Here is a 14,028-nt window from a genome sequence, read left to right as displayed (position 1 = left end):
AGGCTAAATGAGACGCCAAAACATATACGCGGACTAAAGAGCACTGTCACGGTACACCCTCTGCGTTCAAGTGGATGCACCGCGAAGAATATGCCCGAAGAAAGACGATGGAAGCCGTGACGTTACACTTTCGGCGTTGCTTGACTGGAGGGCAACTCCTTCTTCCCCGTGCACGTTCCTTTATCTTAATCTTTTGCTCTTTCGCACTTTCACCCGTCGAAGGTAGCGCCGCCTGGATCGCTCCGAGACAGCACGCGGCATTCCTCGATGGAGCGTCGCTACTTTTCCGCATAGAGGGGCTTTAGGCCTAGTGAGGTCCTCGCCCTTCCTCGTGGCAAGTGATACTACTATACGCTCCCGTTGGCTTTGTAAATAACTATAATCAGATATTTCTCTTTCTGCCTTTTCAGCTGTAGTAGGGAGGGGCGTTCTGTAGACTTTATAAGTCGCCGGCGATTCATAGTGGGTCGGTGGAGGACTGACTCGCAGGAAACTTCAGCGGACTCGAGGACGGACTGAATGCGTACGAACCAGGAACCAAAATGCGCTCAGAGGCCAAATGTTTCGCGAATGTATTTTGTTTTTCTTCTTTCCCGGGAAGATGTCTGGAGGATGGTAATTCATCCTGGATTGTCGTTCGATTAAGCGTATTTATGACTGTCGCTCAAAGACGCAATGTTCTTTGAGTCTAACGTTTCTGCTGTCTCGCTGTTGCGGCCAGTCGTCATGTATTTATTGTCATACTTTCCTTTGCCTTTTATGTTTTAGGTTTTTTGCGTGAGAGGTGTACTCATCTTTGTACGTGCGCGCTGCCTATTATTGTCTGTACTTATGCCCCATATTTTGTGTTTCGTGAATTAAATTGTGCTTCACCCGTAGTGTTCCCTCAATTATTTTCAAAAAGTATTGTCGTTTCAATAGGATATTTCTCTTCTAAGGTTGACCCGCCTGCTGTTTTATGCGGTATATTCGGGTGGGTGCCCCCCGTTTTCGGAGGTTTTTAAACTACACTGGACATCATATTCTTACGTCTCACTTAACGCGAGTAAAAACCTCATTTATAAAAGTCCTACAAATGCAGCGCTAGACAGCGCTCATTGCGAACTCTTCATCCTCGTTTATGATCGTGGCTGGAGAGATAAACTCATTTTTATTAGAACGCCCCCTATCGCCCCGATTTGCGGAGTGCTTCGTGCGATCCTTAATGCTGTTTTAGTTTTGCTTTTTCTTCTATCGCTCTGTTATTATCGATATATTTTTGCGGCTGAAAGTAATTGTTTATCGAGCTGTCGACGTTTTATTGTTATCTTCAGTCAGCTGGTTTTTTTTTCAATCTTTCGAAGAGTGATCGACGCTCAAATTTCCTAAACGCGCAAACCACGCGAGACTATTTTTTACCTTTTTTTTTTTTTAATTAGTCGGAATATGCCGTCGAGCAGAGTTTGCCTGTGGTTTTTGTCCATCCCGTAATAGCCGAATAATTTTTTTTTTCCCCCAAAGCCAATTACCGAGAAAGAACACGTCAAGAAACGTTCACATATATATATATTTTTTTAATAACGGTGTTCCGCGATTGACAGATTCAACGAACTTCCGACATGAACGTTCGGAGACAATGAAATTTGATCGAGATAGGCTGACGTGGTGCGAGATGAAAGTGGCAGTCCTCGTACGTGATACATAAAAAGACATGATGACCGACATGATGCCAGAATTGTCTGCGTACACGGTTCACGCACGTTCCAAGCAGACTTGTACGTAATCCGTTACAAGTAACGAAATTACTTGTAATCCCTTACATAAGTTACATTTGTCAGTAATTTAATAACGAAACATTTACATATTTTCTCAAGTAATTTTAAAGTAATTATTTTTTACGTAGCGGATTAGTTGTAATCCGTTACATCTCCCCCTTCTAAAGAAAGGATTGTTCACTGGCACGCAAACTGACCTGCGCGAAAGGAGGCATGGAACTCTTCAATTCCCCAAAGCTTTCTTTTTTTTTTTTTTTGCAACACCACTCCCCTGAATTTAATTTTTTTTAGACGCAAACAACAATCTCAGAAAATCCAAATAAACAATTCTACAAAAAAAAAAAAGAAAAAAAAAGGGGGGGGGGGCATTAGTTTTATTCGCTTTTTTTAGTCCCTTTGTTTTTCTTTTCGATCGAAGACGGGTACAGAAGGACCCCAAGTGATTGTGTGCCTCTTCGAGAAGCTCGAGGTGGTAAGTGTACAGACAAGAATTAACAATGTCCCACTCGGTTATAGTGACTACGACCAATTTCATGACGTCACAACAGGAGAGAACGCTCCGTCTACCCTAAGATCCACTAAAGGAGATGGTGATAATATGTGAAGGTGTTATTGTCACAAGCATCCTTGTTCGTTGCTGCACACTCATCATCTTCTCTTCGAAAACAGGATGTATTTTTTTGTGTTTCTTTCGCCTTACTTTACCCGGTTTTAAAAGTTACTTACTTTTCCTAGTTCAACTTCTAGCGTTGGCCCACTTTATTTGTGAATTCCATCCAGGTTATCTGCATCTCAGCCACCCTTTTTGCGAGCACTTCAAAAATGTTTTTTTTTTCCTTCGATTACTTATATTTATATCTTCAAAACTTTTTTTTTATTCACCATTGCCTCAACCGAAGCTCGACCTGTTCAGGATCAAGGAAAAACGAATATCGAGCAAAACCTTATTTATTATTTAATTATCACCTTCCTGGTACCAACTATGTTTTGCTTTTGTATGGCGATATATGCCGGTATAATAAGATGGACGTAAATCAATTCTTATTCTAGTTTTGTCTAGATGTATGACAACTTTTACAGCTTCGCGATTTCGACAGTGGAGAAATTTAGTAGATCGATCCGATGACTGATATCCGCCGCTGCCTTTGCGCATGCATCATATCGTCATCGGGGGTACCGGAACGATCTACTAAAAAAGAATAATAAAAACTTGAATAACCCTCTTCCGTTTGTTTCTTAATTGAGGACAATGTTGAAAGTAACGTCACGAAAGTAAATGATTACGATTTAGCCTCGAGTAATTGTAAATTTAATTCCTTACTATTTTTCGGTAACGTGTACAAGTCTGGTTCCAAGTCTCTTTACTTCGTACAGGCTTCGAAAGTGTCTACAGACGGTATGACCAATGTGACGATCGGAATGCCTCGGACAGTGTCTGTGTCTTTTGTGGGATCAGTGTAGCCGCGGCTTAATCGGACAAAGCCCTTCTTTGATCAGCGTTGCAAAGCTGTACTGCCCCACCGTAACGTGTTTCGCGTGGTAGCAGCGATTGCACGATAGGTCGCCGCTCCACCTCTAAATCGGTCTCATGAGTGTCTGGCCAACACGGTAATCTCTCTCTCTCTCTCTCTCAGAAAGACGTATGACACAGAAACGAAAAAGAAATGAACGCACGAGGCAAACCTCGACGCATTGAATCACCTCGGCCAGCGTTCTTCGGCCCTCTCTTCCTCCCGCACGCTCTCTCATTATTAGTTTTGTTTTCTTTCGAACATTTTTCTTTTTCTTGACCCAATTTCATCCTTCTTGCGACGCGGGAAATCTTTGGGGAGCAGATCCGAGGCTGACGAGCCTCGAGTGTAGAAAACCAAAGTTACGAGTATACACTAGTAGGTGAAATAATGGACACTAGGCTCTCGTCTGCGGAAAACCCAATTCTTAGGACGACGTTGCGGCAAGAAGTGGCGTCATTGCTTCCGAGACGAGCGGGACGAATCCCTTCTCTTTGAGCGGCATCTCCACTGCTGCCACCGATCTGTCGTATTTGGTGTGAGAGCCACGGGAGCACGTAACACGCGGCAAATACGAAACAGTTTTTCCCGAATACAAAGCCATCGTGTTCAGGTGACCGTTGTGTCCGCTAAGCCTCGGTCGCGCTGCTAACGCGTCATACAAAACACAGGCTGCGGACACCGTCCTCCGCCTTTCTTCCTTGTATGACGGCCCTGTCCGATTGGTCACGCAAAAACACTTGGCAGGACTGCGGCCCTAAACTCGTCGAACACAAAGTTGGGGCCGAAATCGATGGAGCGAACCGACGGGCCAATCACAACGATGACTTCGCGCTTTTTTCGCCGACGTCCAATCGGCGTGCTCCGCGAACTTTCGGCTCCAACTTTGTGTTTGACGAGTTTAGGGCCCTTGGATGAAGCGAACGTGCCCGATTCTGGTCCGCAGCCACACAAATGACACCGTGTCATTTGTGTCGACTGCTTTAGCGTCACCTCTGAACACGACATCCGGAGCGACAGCGTATCGCTTCACAAAGCCAATGGATTCGTACAGTATTCCCCCCCTTATAGTAAAGTATTTGATATCTTCCTAAACACCGTCGCCGTAAAGTGGTCCCTTCCAGACTAAAAAACAACAACGCATGAACTGCGTATTTTGTCGAGCTCTCAGTATAATAAATTACACGAATGCGGCGTAAGCTGACTGGACCCGAGCGAGACATCAATCGGAAGCGGTTGTCCGTTCTGCGCGTCTTGAGTTGGGAAGTGCGCTGACAGCAGACATCGCAAGGTGACGGAGAAGAATCCCGGAGAAAAGCTCACCGGAGAAAAGCTCACCGGAGATAAGCTCACCGGAGAAAAGCTCACCGCAAAACCGACGGATGCGGAGAAAAGCTCACCGGACATTGAGCGTATCCGGAGAAAAGCTCACCGATTTTTTTCTTCTTTTTATATGGAGGCTGTTGGATCATGCGTAACATATATCAATTTATTATGATTAAAATTCGTCAGCTTTGTTGAAAAGAAAATGTTCTTTTTCTTAATATTTGTTAAGCTTATTGGGTATATTACTCCCAAATTAATAATTGCGGGCGATTGTTTTTTTTTTTTTTTTTTTTTTGGTGGCTTACTCTTTAGGCAACGAAAGCCTAACCGCCTAACCGCCTAACTGAAAACTTCTTGAGCTTGAAGAACAGGAAAATGTTCGAGCACTTAATATTATCTGCCTAAAACCTAAAAATTAAAACTGTAAAGCCGAATATCCGAAAGTGCACGCGCAAAAACGCGGTGCCTGAAATTCTCTTTGAAGCTTTTGTTAACCTTCGAAACAGGATAAAACAGTAAGTAGGATATCGAGGCTTCTTTCTTCCACGTGCAGTCTCCGGCGATATGAAAGACCCAGTGGGAGCGCGTGGCCGAGGCGGTGGCTGGCGGGGGCGCTGCGAGCGCTCCGGGCAATTCCATTCTTTCGAGGGGAGGACGCTCACTCAAGCTCAGTACAAACTGATAGGAGCGCGCTTTAGCTGAGCCCCGAGTGAGCGTCCTCCCCTTGAAGCAGAATGGAACTGCCCGGAGCGCTCGCAGCGCCCCCGCCAACCACCACCCCGGCCACGCGCTCCCACTGGGTCTTTCATATCGCCGGAGACTGTACATGCACGTTTTCTAGCCGTTCGTGCTGATGTTTCCACACGTTTCCTTTGTGTGATAGTGCCCTTCTACGGTGATCCACCAATGACCTTCAGAGCTGCACACTGGCACCGTTGTTACTTGTGACCTATATAAGAACTAGTCTTCTGTAAGGTAGCGAATCGGGCGAGTTGGTAAACGTTATACATAATGAAAACTTCTCAAACGACAACGACGGAGTGAAGACAACGAAGTGACCGAACACGACAGGACGAAGCTGTTCTCGCAACTAAAGGTTTGTTAGTCAAATTAACACAAATAAAACAGCGTAGCCGACACTGATTACATCAACAAACACCTACTTACCTATTAGGCATTACACAATATTTGGAGCTGAAACGGTTCGCACACTGCTATTCATATTAGCTCGCAAAGAACAAACCACTTCATCTGACAGAGCTACCGACTGTGCACTGTTAGCTCTCGATAAATTGTTGTCTTTTTTACCGGTGTACCATGTTCTGAATTTATACCCTTGCGGCTTCATTAATATACAAAATGGTTGATTATTAATTTTAGAGGAATTAGTAAATATGCACAATGAACTTCAAGAATATTAGAAAAAAATAGGGTATATTTTTAATGAAGTGACGAAGGCGAATTGTGTTAAATTGCCACGTTTGGCGTAGAATCCGATAAGCTAAAAAAAAAAAAAAAAAAAAAGGCGAGCTTTTCTCCGCATCCGCTCAAAGGCCGGTGAGCTTTTCTCTGTATCTGCCGGTTTTGCGGTGAGGTTTGCTCCGGTGAGCTTATCTTAGGTGAGCTTTGCTCCGGTGAGCTTTTCTCTGGTGAGCTTTTCTCCGCCGCCCGACGGTGAAGGCCACGCGCCTTTTTGTGCTGTAATCTCGGGTTGGGCGGGCTTGGCACAGCACGTTCTGCTCCTGGCATATGTAGGCTCGTGAAAGGTGAGATCAAACAGTCGACAGAGACGATGCGGACTCATTAAAAATTACTACGCAAAACCGCAAAAATAAAAACGAAAAAAAAAAAAAAGAAGCAGGAGTGAACACAGAGCGCTACTGACTATCGAATGTTATTTGAGAAAAAGGAACATATATATTATACCTCACTCGAAATGAATCTGAATTTATTATTGGATATCACGAGTGACGATGCGCCGATGCGGCCGTCATGTCCCTTTTACCCTGATTTTGAGCGCCTCAAAAATTTCCCTCTCTGTTTTGGTTCTATAGTTTCCCAAAATCTGTATTTCATCTAGTACCTAATCGCACGGACACCTATTCCAGTGCACTGCCAAGTTCCCTGAAGGAAACCGCTTTACAGAAAGGTGAAGTTGTCACGCTTAAAGCATCTGCCTGTCTGCCCTATGTACGACCGCCCACGTGCCGTTGGTATTTCGTCGACTACTGACGTGGGGCATCACATATTTGTTTGTACGTTGTTTTCTTTTTTATACGCGTGTCCTCGCGCGTATCCTCGTTTACTCTTGGGCGTAAGCTAGCGAGCATCAAATGTGACGTAAATACCACGAGACGCCGAGGAGTTTCGAATGACAGATCATCGCTCGCACCGGCGACGCGTGGTGACGGAAAATTAGATCTTCGTTTTATTCCATTTTGTTAACAAACAGAGCTCACAAACTGTGGAACGCTACCGCGCGCCGCCGTCGGCGACGTCCCCCTCTCGCTGGACGTCGAGAAACTTCTGTCTAACTTCGCAGAATACACATCCTGCAAGGGAAGTTGGTCAAAACAAGGGAGTTCGGGAGTCTACGGAGCGCTTGGATCCATCCACGTGGTGGCAAAAGCTTTGCTTCAAACAACCCTCGAGTCCCCTCGCCTCTCTTGTACTGCGGATTCCCCCTTATTCTGCGGCACATGTGAAAGAAACTGGTCCGAATTTGTGAAATGTGCACACCAAGCTACGCAACCGGCTCGCAGGGGATCGCGCGCAAAAACTTGTGTACGTGCACTCCAACCTGAATGTCCGGAAGGCTTCGTCCGTTGTACAGCGAAGCATTGACGAGTCAAGCGGAAATGAATCGGAATTATCGGACACGATTTGATATAAGTAAATGTCAGCCTTGACGCTTTGATGCGAAATCAATACAATGACGTGAAATCGTACTTAAATATTTAGAAACCGGAAGCTCTGCTGGAGCCTGGGACTTTTGCGGTGCAGTAATGTAACAATTAAATTCTGTTCACTGTTTACGAAATAATTGTATGCTTTTTTATAGCTTTGTGCGCAACCGTCTTTTTTCAATTTTTTGTATTCTTCTGAAAAAAAAACATGAAAATAAAAACAGTTTTTTTTAACGCCCCTCAAAATTTCATGAAATTTTACATCTCTACTCGCATGGTGATACCGCGGAAGCACTGTTTGAAAACTACAACTACAAGCTCCCGCCCGGCTCGCTTCACTGCATAGACGCCGTAAAAAAAAGTAGAAAAAAAAGAAAAGGAAAATGGTTCCTGCAACGTTTCAGAGAGGACGCCACTTCTCCTACGGAGACAAGAATACGAAGGGACGCGGAACGTGGGCGACACTACAGGCATAAAAACGACGCTAAGGCCGTGGGCGTCTAATGGTCCAACTCAAAACATAAAAAAAAGCTTTTTTTAATGATTGAATAAACTTTTTTTTTTTTTCAGTTTGTTTATTGGCGTGAAGGCAAGGCGCAGACATTTTATTTCAATGACCCTGCGCGGACGACGTACGTTTGCGCTCGGAATCGCCGTTCCGCAGTACTTTCTTCTTTAGCACTGGGGGATGGTGTGCTTCGCCGCAGTGCCTCGAAGCGCTACGCAGAACGCATTCTTCAAGGGCCAGCGACAGAAGAAGAAAATAAATGGTGCTACGGAGAACTTGGCAGCCTTGAAATGGCGCCGGCTACTCCAAAACTTGAAAGTGATATGAACTAAGATTTAAAAACACAATAATTAAAGAAGAAAAGAAATGAGTAGGGAGTAACAGCACAGGCCTGACACGACCACAACAACACACACTCACGCGCGCGCACAAAAAGGGAGCGTCGCAGAACACTTGCTACAAAACACAGGTCACACACACACACAAACACACAAAAGAAACAGTTGATGCAGTTGATGCTTTTCTTGTCAGTCTGTTGCTTGTCTAATTTTCAGTTAGGATAGAGCACATCACTTACACTCACGCTAGGTACTGTCGTGCTCACATACACACAAACATATACAACCACAGGCGGATAGCATTTATCTGTACTTAATACTCGTATAAAAGTCCACTGTCTTTTAAAAAGTCACATATAATGTTGAGTGTAATTTTGAGTGTTTTTCGGTTCGCCCAAGGACTCCAACTCTTTGCCAAAGATAAGGGACAACTGTCCAATAGTTCAAGTCGAATTTTGATTCGATGCCTTTCACTGGCGTAGCACTGACATTCAAAAAGGATGTGATTAACATCCTGAAAAGGTGCTGTGTGTACACTGAGATGCGCGGTTAGCGCGAACATCTGCTCTTCTTCCCCTGTATAGTGGAACGTGATAAGTGATCGCGAGCTAGCATATGCTAAAGCTTGTATGTGCGGGGGAGCGAGCATCTCGGGTTCGTTTAGTCGCTTCTCCGCAGTACACTAGTGCGAAAAGAGAAGCCCTCCTCTTAGGGAGCCCACATTTGAAAGTGGAGTATTTCTGGTTTTGAATTAGCATTTCTGGCGGAGATCGGTGCCTGGAGTCGGTAATTACAATAATGCACAATTTATGGATACATTTATTAAAGCGTGAAGTGCTTTTTAACGCTACCTCCAAATCGCAAAATTGTGTCCGTCCGTCCGTCCGTGCATTTTCCGCTAAATTTGACGGGGAAAGTGGCATCACATGACGTCACCTGACGTCACGTGACGTCACGTGACCTACCTACCTTGGGGAAATTGACGGCACTTGACCTATACGTCAACTCAGTTTCCCCGCTAAATTTAGCGCGAAAACTCACGTTGTGTGACCTAGACACCAATCCAGCTTCTCCGCTAAATTAAGCGGGGGCAATCGACGTCACGTCACCTATACAACCACGCAGTTTCCCCGCTAAATTTAGCGGGAAAATATAGCTCACGTGACACACCGATTCCCTCCCCGATTCCCTGTAATGCATTTCACGCATTATAGGACGTTGAAGGTAGAGGGCGCTGCCGATCGTTTCAAATAGACGCGACTCCGGAACATTCTATTCGCGAACAAAAACGCGTAAAGCGGTCTGCAGACCCGAGGCAAAAAACTGCACTATAAAAAAAGAAAATAAATACGTATATACATGTGCACTCCAGTCAGCTTGGTTAATCGAGCTTCTCTATTTATACTAAATTTATAAAAGTGTATTCCTTTCGAGAGCTGTATATATACTAAGAGAGGTTGCCAGAAGGGCGGGAGGTATAGCGTTGCTGTGGTCCTACAGCCTGGGCGGCCAAAAGACGTCCGCCCCTTTTTTACACCGGAATTGGATGACGGCGAAGCCGCGATCGCATTGCGAATACATCGTACAGTCTGCAGACGCTGTCTTCTATGGCGGTCCCATTGGTCGTACAGAAACTGTCTGCATGCATGTTCGAAGTACATGAAGCAGAGATGCTTCGAACATGCGTGAGGCATAGAGAATTCTGGCATCATGTCTGCACCGACCACCTCTTGTACGATGTATGGACCAGGTTTCCCTTCGCTGGCAAAACTGATAAAAAGAAAACAAAAACGAAAGCAAAAACGTTTGCGACTGTACTTTGGTCACACGGAATAAAATCGTGAACGCGGAGAGCAAGTCGTCTGCTCCTTGCGCAAGAGTTGCAGTGACGTCAGAAAGATTCCGAGCTACGATTGGCTCTGATTGAAGGCTATGGACCTCGAAGGAAACTTCCTTCCTCGAGGTCTACCCACTATCCTTCATTCAGAACCAATCAGAGCTCACCTCTGAGACGTTCTCTTTTTCACTTGTCTCTGTCCCTTCTACTTTTAAGTTTCTGTTTCTACCCCAGTCTCGGGTTAAGTTCCATCATGGTAAATATCCACCAGCTCGCCTGTACTTCAACCGTTTTCTCATTAACCGTTTTCTCACCTCAGCTCGGCGTTCTGACGTCATCACAACCGCTGCAAAAGAATCGGACGAACTGGCGCTCCGCGGACGTTCTGTGGTTCGAAAAATCTCGATAAATCGTTTTTGTTTCCTGACTCATACTGTGGCTACCAACAAGAACGCCGTTGGATGTCCCTCTATGGCCACGCGATCGCTTACGCCAACCAATGGGGGTGAGGCAGCACCCACGAGAAAGCCACGATGCGGCCGTCATCCTGGATATTATTGTTCTCTCCGTGGTAACGCGTTTGCCTCTCGGTTTCGCGCCTTACGTTTTTACCGAATTACCCTCGCAGAAAACGTATCCGGCGTGTTCTTGCATCCTTGATTGGCATCCACGGTTGACTTCTACGATTGACACTCCAAGTTCATCCTGAGACAGAACTGCCCGAATTCCTCCCAAGGATTTATTCGGGATTGTGAATCTGGGGCCGTGCGTAACAAATTTCTGGATAGACTCCGGGGGAGAGGAGGGGAAAAAAAGGGGGGGGGGGGGGACACACTTATTAACTTGAAGGTGTGTTGCGGGGTAATGGGGGGGGGGGGGGGGTGTAAATCACCTGCATTCTGGCACAGAAATACCGGATTATTTTATAAATTGTTGCTGAAATAATTCTTCAAAAGGCTCAGTGAGTAGGGAGGATGAGCATGATGTTTCAACTTTCTGATGTTCCTTATCCCTGGGCAACTTGCGTTTCTGATGGAGGTGCGCGGATGCCGCTTCGACTCGAGCAGCGCAGTGTCATCCCCAGCCTCGACACTGTTAAGAAAAGCGGCTGTCGTGGCTTTCGCTTCCGCTGCGAAGGTGATGAATGACTCGGTGCTACTCGATTTGAACCGGTGTTTACACACCGTATAGTTTCCGATCCAAGCTTCGTTTTTGGCCTCCTGATTTTCTGGGCGGACCCCAGATACAAAAGATTGGCGCACCGCGAGCAGTGCGGAAAAAGAAATCTAAACGCGGTACCTTTCTTTCTTCGCAAGTGCTCAGCGATCGGGAAAACAAAAACAAAAACGTTCGATCGTGTCAAGTTTTCATGGTCGTTTAGTCCGTATTTTGTGCTGTCACCTTGCGCTCTGTCAAAAAATTAAAATGAAAGAAAACTTTTTTTTCTCGTGGCAGGTTGGCACCGATGAGCCTAGGGGGAGTTCGTTGACTCAGCGTGATTTCAGAGATCGTCGCAAGTACACGTGATATCCGTTCGCCAGCTGACTCGTTCAAGGTCGGCGGAGGTACAGTCGGAACGTGATGCATCGACAGAAGCTGCAGCAACGCCATCCGGGAACAAATGAAAAAAAGAAAAAACAACAGAAATACATTGCGGGCCTTCACGCACAACACGTATCTGAGCGAGGAAGCCTTGACTCAGAAGAGGCGGGGAAAACAGCAGGCAGCTCCGGGCAGGTACGCGTGGTGCGTGTACGTCATCCGATCCAGCCTCGGAGAAAAGAGGGTCGACTCCTCGACGTCCAGCCTTCCGTCGCGTTGAGTCAGTCCAAATGGCGCTTTGTTGCGCTCCCTTCGGGTCATTCGCGATTCAGTTCGCCTTAGCAGACAATGGGGTCCGGAAAACTGACATTGAATGAAGCAAACAAAGCGGAGAGTTTCACTCACTTCGAACGAGGGGCGCACCAGTGTTCGCTAAGGCATAATGAATTACAGCTCCCGGTCGAAGCTTACCTTTCGACCGTGTTTGTCAGCTACCACCGATTTAAAAAGGGGGAAAAAAAAGCTGATCTTTCTCACTGTGTGCGTCTGCCCACGTTAGAACTAAAACGTTCAGAATTTTTTTTTTTTTAAGAGCACAGTTTTTGCGCGTTTTCTGTTCTATTAAAACGCCTGTCACGTCACACCAGCGCCACCGCCCTGGGGTGACGTCACGAACATGAGTTGGCGCGTGCCATGCTTCCAACTTTAATTGGGGCGTGCTGGAACAACTCACTAGAAATCGAACTAACTCGACTTGAATTCAGAATTGACACCAGTGATGACACGAAGTAAATATAGCTTTTATTCGATAAAATATACTCTAGCAGCCTGTAACTCAATTTACTTTTCTTGGGAAATCGTAACGGTTCAATCGGAGTTATTTTCGTGATATCTGAACTCCTAAACTTTGAAAGAGAAAGTCTGCGCGTTATCTTTCGTGCAGAATAGAAAGACAGTCAATCACAGCAAACGACAGAAGGACCCCAGCGAATGTCGAAGCTAATAATACAGGTGCGACGTGCGCCGGACATTGATCAAGCGAAACATTTTGCTCATTTTCCCTGGCCACATAAAGTATTTTTGTTTCGTTTTATCGCATTCTGAGCTTCGCCATGCACTGGAATCCTTCTAATATTTCCCGTAAATAGCCGTCTTCGTGCACCGCAAAAAAAAAAAAAAAAAATAAAAAAAAAGCTTACCAACGTTTTTTTTTTTTTTTTTTTTTTTTTTTTTCAGTTAGCTGTACGAGTATACAGTTATCAATTGACTTCGCCTGTTCTTTGCGCTCCCCGGACATTAGTTTAACCCCGGATGAGGCCACGTGCTTTTGTTTTGCCCCCCCCCCCCCCCCCCCTTCTTTCCCGACCTCGACCAAGGACGGCGTGCCATATTGGCCTTTCCTTGGCCTGGTTGCCTGGTGCTCCTTGTGTTTCGATGCGCCCAAGACGCATTTTGAGGCACTTGTTCACCGTATCGGGATTCTTGTACTTGGCGAGTGTCGTGCTGCCGAAAACGGATAGAACACGCAGGTTTATTATCGCAGGTGGCTTTGGCGCCGGGAGAGGGCGAGTACAGCCGTGGTACTGTCGCCCTTCCGTTGCTGTTAGGGAGTTTTCGTAGATAGGTTTGGGAGTCCCGCAACGCTCTCCGCAACGTGCGGCGTTTCCCCCTCCACTAGGCCCTCCGCAACGAAGAAGCCGCTACTGCGCCTGCGCGCCGATGGCCTTGACTGTTATGCTCGTGACACTGAAAAAGTTTAAAATTTATTTATTGGTCCCGAAAACATTGTATCTTTTTGTTTGACCATATTCTGTTTGAACTGGTTAAAATGAAAAACTTGTTTATATTTGATGAAGGCTTTTTAATTGCTTCCTATATTACTTTTTATTCACTAATACAAACACCTCATATTGTAGCAGGAGTGATGAGCGAAGTGTAAATTTTGTTTAAGCATTTTTTTCCCCAAGCATATGTAGCCGGTGTGGAGCCCTAATTAGATACGCTATAGAATGGGGAAACTAAGTATAGCAGTACGAGTTTATCCATTGAAACGCGAGTAGTTTCACTTTGAGTCAGTGTGGCAGGTTTCGCAGAATCCGCACAAATTTATATCCCACAAGTGATTTTGTGTAATAATATTTGGCAGTTTCTAAAAGAAAAAAAAAATGTAAGTAAGTTTAAGGAGAATTGAGTATGCTTCGTGTCTATCTGTAGAATTTTCGAACTCGAGAAAAACTTCCTGGTGCACGAGGTAATTGTCAGAACTGAGAAACATGGTGCACTGAACAAATTGACTCACATAGTAC

This window comes from Ixodes scapularis, unplaced genomic scaffold (genome assembly GCF_016920785.2).
Source record: "Ixodes scapularis isolate PalLabHiFi unplaced genomic scaffold, ASM1692078v2 PGA_scaffold0__279_contigs__length_252992795, whole genome shotgun sequence".
Classification (NCBI taxonomy): domain Eukaryota; kingdom Metazoa; phylum Arthropoda; class Arachnida; order Ixodida; family Ixodidae; genus Ixodes; species Ixodes scapularis.
The sequence above is the reverse complement of the archived record's forward strand: the minus strand, read 5'-3'. Positions refer to the sequence as shown.